This window comes from Falco rusticolus, chromosome 4 (assembly GCF_015220075.1).
Source record: "Falco rusticolus isolate bFalRus1 chromosome 4, bFalRus1.pri, whole genome shotgun sequence".
Lineage (NCBI taxonomy): Eukaryota > Metazoa > Chordata > Aves > Falconiformes > Falconidae > Falco > Falco rusticolus.
In genome coordinates, this window is record NC_051190.1 from 91,970,088 (window position 1) to 91,976,087 (window position 6,000).

Genomic DNA, 6,000 nt, shown 5'->3' on the forward strand with positions numbered 1-6,000 from the left:
ATAATCAATTATATGATACCAATCTATGTTTTTGAGTACATGTACATGACAATTTGTGCGCTATGTGAAAGTCTAGACCTTAACATGTTCTACAGATCCCCACTGACTTGGAATCCAATATAAACAGAACTTCCTAAAAGTTCACATCTGTTAACATCTCAAAAGATGGCATAGTACTGTGAGAGCCACTGAAGAAAAAATAACCTCCTTTGGAGCCAGTTCAGATGAAGTACTGATGATCAGAGCAACAAGCTTACACCTGACACATTTCACACAACTGTCTTCTATTCACAAGTTCTCAACTACAGCCAAGAATTCAGTTCACGTAAGACTGAATTCACACTCTTAAGGTAAACATCTTCGAACCCCAGTAACACAACACAATGGAAAAAGCATGTCACGTACATCAAACTATTTCGCACTGCTAAAGCGACTTTCATCTGTTCTTACATCATCACTAAGCAATTACATTAACCAAGAATGCAGATGAATAACAGATGATAACTGTTTCTGGGCCCCAATACCTTTAATTACATCACTCTACAGTTAAGACACAATGAACATCTAAAGAACTCACCAGACAAGTGTTGATTTAATCTTGCGGGAAATTTGTAACAAAAAATGCCACGTATCTCCGAAGATGTTCATTGGTACTTTAAAGGGATAAAACTGATCCTAGACTTTCCTCATGTCAAGCCAAAAACGTGTGTCTCTCTAAATTGAGGGAGTCACTGAGTAGGTCGTACAAATTCAATGTAGTACCTCTTCATCTACAACGTGTTGCTGTTATCAGTGAGACACATAACACTGGCCTTCAAAGTACAACGCTAGGATTCACACTGGAAATCACTTGAAACACACAGAAACCACAGCCCAGAGCTGTTTACCGACTCCTTCCAAAATCACGAATGTGCCCATCTCTCACCTTTGCAATGACAGCAGCAGGGTGTACTAAGATTAAAGAAATAAACGTGCTCTAAAATATTTTTTAAAAAAAAAAAAAGCCCGACTATGCATCAGAAAGCCTGGCTGCACCCTACCATAGCTCTCCACCGAGCGGGCACGCCCTGCTGCTGGGGAACGGCGGAGCTGCGGTAACGTGCTTCGAGGAAGTGCGAGAGCACCAGGCACTGCGACACACAGCCGTGATCCCGGGACGCCCTCCTTCCCCCCCGCCCGCCCGCCCCGCCGTGCCCACCTGGCGCGGAGAGCGCCCGGCGCAGGCTGCGGACCGGCAGCGAGCAGGGCCCGGGGCCGGCGGGTGGCTCCCGCCAGCCGGAAGGGCTCGGCCACTGCCGGCTTCCCCTCGCCCGCCCGCAGCGGGGCTGACAGCGGCCACCGAGGGAAGGCCCGCACGCCGCCGGCGTTACCGTTTCCCTTTCTGCTCACCTACCTGACGCGGCAGTCCCGGCTGAGCCGCCGGGCCCTCCCCGCCTCCCTAAACCCGAAGAACCGGGTTCCCACCCTGCCTCCCCGCCCCGTCCGGGTTTGTATGTGTACGGCACCCTCCCCCCGCGCCCGGGCCCCAGGGAGCCTCACCTGCGGGCCAGCCCGCCGCGGCCCCAGAACGCCTCAGCGGGGGTGGCTCACTCTCCCTTCCACCCCGTTCCACGGGTGCAGGGGGCTCGTGGGTCCCGGCGGCGCCGCAGGCTCCTTCCTTCCCTCGCTCCCCACGCCCAGAGTCCAAGGAACAGCGGCAGAAGCCGCCCCAGGGCGAACGCAGTGCCCGCCGGGCAGGAACCGTCCAGGGGCCGCGGCAAGGCGGCTGCTCCTCGCTTCGACCTCTCACGGCCCCCGGCCCGCTCCGAGGGGCCGCTGGAACAGGAGCTTTCGGCAAAGACGAGCCGCACCGCTCCAGGCCGCCCTTCTCTCCCCCCCGCTCTTGCCTCCTCCCCTTCAATGCCGGGCGGTTACGGCCACATCGAGAACTCGTAGAGGAAAGAGCGGCTGATTTCAAACCGCCCGCAGGATCCTACGGGAGGAGGAAGAGGCCGGCGCTGAGGGGAGGGTACGCGGCAGCGGCGGCGGGACCGGCGCGGGACCGAGGCCGGTACTGCCGCCCGCCCCTGCCCCTCACGGCGGCCGGCGAAGGAACCGCGCAGGCGCCGGCGGCCGCCCAGGGGGAAGGGGCGAGAGGGCGGCGCATGCGTGGGGCGGGTGGCCGCGGCGGCGGAGCCCTCCGCTCCGCTCCGCGCCGCTGGCGAGGGGTCCGGCCGGTCGGCCCGGGCGCTCGTGTCCTGAGGCGCCTGCTCAGCCCAGCTCAGGGAAGGCGAGGACCCCGGCCGGTAGCCCTGGCGTTAAGTGCTCTCTGTGCTGGAGGAGAAGCGGCCTCCTCTCCCCGCGTTCCTCTAGCAGGCAACGGAGGGCGGCGGGTCGCGCCTCGCGGTGAGGAGGGCTGCGGCAGCCAGCTCCGCCGCGGCCCCCTCGCTTTACCCCCGGGCAGGCCGGCTGACTGCTGTAGCGGGGAGAGGTAGGTCTGCCGCCTTCGCCTTTTCCTTTTCTTGTCGGCTTTAACTGGGGTTTCTCTGGAGCGGCGTTCTCCAGCGAGCGGCCCAGCCGGGGCCCCGGGAGGCCGCCGCCGCCTCAGCGCGCCCCGCCGGCCCCGGCCCGCAGCGCGGCGGGGGCTGTGGGGGCGCCGGGCAGGGTCTGCGGGCGCAGCTCTGTGGGAGCATCTACACCTGGCAGCGGCCCAAACGCGACCGCACTTCTGCACTATCGAAATTCCAATATTAGCAAGCGTCAGAGTCCTTGCGGATAATGCATTTAAAAAAAAAAAAGTAATCATGGAACCCTTAAATTTATTCGAGTTTATACGCAAAAAATCAACTGAAGTTCACGGAAGTGCTGGTGGTGCTCTGCTGTGAAAAAGACTTGGGATCAGACCTGGGGGTCATTTGCTTTTCAGCACCTCTGTCAGTAAGTGCAGGGGGTGTGTAAGAACGTGGAGATGATCGGAGGTGTGGAGGAGGTGGCATTTTGCACGTTAGAAATCACATGGGAATGAAAAAGCACTGTTGAAATGACAAGACTACTGCTGGGACTCAAGAACATTCACCAGAGTCCTTGGCAGAGGTCAAATGTCTTACTAAAATAAGCTCAAGTGGATGTGCATAAAGTAAAGAAAAAAGGACATGCAAGTAAATTAAAACTACTATAGTAGAGACAAAACAACTGCCTTGAGTTTCCCTAGTATGTTATAACTTTCTGTCTGAGAAATCCTATACAGCCTCAATCTTTCCTTGGTTGATCATGTATCATAGCATCACCGTGCTTATTTTTAACATCACATTAATTTCTGTAGTAATAGGTGATGATCTCACCACAGGGAGCTGGAGTAGAAAGTTTCTTGTGGGACATCTGTAGGAAAGACCAGAAAAAGTACTGGCTTAACAACTGTGGTTTTATTTGAAGTTAGTTCTTACAGAAGGACTTACCTGCTGATTTTCTGGGCTTTATGGAGAGTCTTCATTAAAAACATCTTAGATCATTTTGGTTTGGCTGGGAGAACTTTTTGTTCCTTCTGCAGTGGGGGGGTTGTGTGGAATCTTCTGAAATGTGGGATGTCCCAGGTCTGTGTGGAATGATCCTCCGTTAATATATTTCTATATAAAGGGGAAAAAAGTTTTCAATTGTTTGTACATTTTTTTCTGATGAGGTGTTACTATCTGCAGACGTTTAGTCTTTTGATATCATAGGCTGCACATTCTTCTTTAATGATGCAGCAAAACTCATGTCTCCTTGAGAGCAGACATGCATTATTTTTTTTTTGCTTGAAAGGGCAATTGTTTACTTGACTGAGAAGCAGTGCACAGTGTGTGTATACACAGTGCGGTTACTACAGGCAGTGGTACAGGATGTCACAGTAGCAATTCTGAGTTCAGCATCATTAATGAGTAGTTAAACAGTCAAGTTATATACAGTTTCATTATAAACCTTTAATGGGCAGCCAGAAAATGAAAGTTACATTTGAACTTTTGCTGTGAAACGGCTACAGTTACAAAATACACAGTTGTTTATGAATTACTGAAGCTACTATGAAGCTTGCTCTGTTAATGATGAGTTTCTGCTAAAAATGAATGAAGGAATGAATAAAGTATCACTGGATCTGCCTTTCAATATATTTTTCTCTTCACTGTTGTCTTTTTATATGGTAGGTTAGTATAGATTCTTCATCGTATGTAATTGAACCTGCTGATTTACACTCTCCCTTTTCTCTGGAAATCTCTCTGTAAAACAGTTTGGTTCAGTTGAGGCATTCTGTGGGTGAAATCTTTGTTCTTAGATGGTCACACAAGAAAGTATGTCTAGGATGAATCTAAGTCAGTTGTATAGAACACTTTCAACAATGTCAACTTCCCACAATAGTTTGTATACAGTTTTAAAGTGATTTTGTTGCTGAAACAACTTTGATGAGAGAAAAGTGTGTTTTCCTGTATAACATTTGCTGTTTGTGCAGGTTTGAATATCTTCTTTTTTTGTCCTCTTTTCTAGCATTTCTAGTCTTCCCATGAAACTTTTGTTTCATGATTATTATATCTTCTGCTTAACACTGTAATAGTGATGGCACACATGTAGGATTATAGTCTTGATTTAATCCCTGATATCATTCTATGTATTTCCCCTTCTGTCTCCCCCCTATTCTTCACTCTCTCTCTCTTACCACACCACCCCTGTCACTTACGGAAAGAATAACTTTTTCAACTGGTAGACTGGTTTACTGGTGGAGGCCCATTGGTTTAACATTGCATTTTAAAAAGTTCTGACCGCCTACATCCACTTACTTCTCTCATTCTCATTTTGTCCCTTTCCTCTAGTTTCCATCTCCTCAGTTTAGATACCATCACTCAACAATTCATTTGGCACATTTGAACATACATTCTTTTCCAGCTGTAGTAGATCCTCTCTTAGAGATTCCCAGTGTTCTTAGTAACTGCTTGTTCCCCCTGTCCCCACAAAAAAGGTGTTCTGCTACTCCCTTGTGACAGGTGGAAAATCAGCTTTGTGTGGCTATACCATAAAGTAAGTGCAAACCCCTTTTGTAAAGCAGAGTGTAACTTTTGCTTGTTTGTTTGTTTTGTTTTTCAAAACAGTTGGTGGATGTGCTTACAGGAGGCTTCTGCTCCCCCACCTTTTGTTAAGAGTTTAATTTCTGCTAAAGATACATTTCTGTCATAATCAAAAGATCTTTAAAATGATTCAGTACTGGTTTTGTTGAAGCATTTGTCTTTATTCAGAGTAATGTCAATTTCCAGTTACATTCAAAGCAATAAGCAAAGGGTTGTATTACTTAAATGTAAATGATGGAAAACAATTTAAGACTTTAAAGAGAATATTTGAAATAGTTACAAGGCAGAATGCATGCAGACTGTATGCTGAATGTTATCACAAAATTCATTTAAGTCTTTTGTAGAATTCATTGGAGTGCCAGAGGACTACTACCAGGCTTCCTCTGTAAAGTTTTTGCATACATATGACATTTACCAAATAGTGGGAAAAAACAACCGTTCAAAGTTCCTGGCTGTTTGTTGTGGGGTTATGCAAATTTCACAGCTGTTCTTGTAGGGATTAATATAGACAGGAAGGTTTCTGCTACTGGTAGGTAGCTGCAGAATCAGTGAGATTAAGTTTTTCCCTTTACCTCATTTACTTCTAATAGTGCAAAAAACTGTAGGGCACAGTAGGGATGATGCATTCTGATGGGGATTAGCACCCACAAATCTTGTTGGTGTTTTCCAGCAGTAGAATTGCATAAGTTGCTCTGGATCAGATTTGTTGCATCCTCAGCAGGGAAATGGGTTAGACTGTCTGTTGAATGGCTGTGGGTATGGCTAACTGAAAAATTTGCATTTTGGTGTTTTCCCAGAAATCTAGATTTCCAAGTAAATGCAATCTTTCGTAGAAAACTTCATTTTTAACACATATTTGTTAATTGGCATAACAATTGAAAACAGTGCTTCCCACTTTCTAAATTTTTATCTTTACTGTTTTGGTCGTCGTTTT

General features: G+C 48.0%; 1 protein-coding gene across 9 annotated transcripts in view; it reads right to left on the minus strand.

The window, feature by feature from the left end:
- LRRFIP2 (LRR binding FLII interacting protein 2) overlaps window positions 1-2,075 on the minus strand; it is a 57,895-nt gene extending 55,820 nt beyond the window's left edge. For all 9 annotated transcript variants that reach the window (XM_037384771.1, XM_037384768.1, XM_037384766.1 and 6 more), the window contains exon 1: window positions 1,540-2,075. The gene's annotated coding sequence lies outside the window, so the exon portion shown is untranslated. The remainder of the gene's footprint in view (window positions 1-1,539) is intronic.
- Between the last annotated feature and the right edge of the window lie 3,925 nt (window positions 2,076-6,000).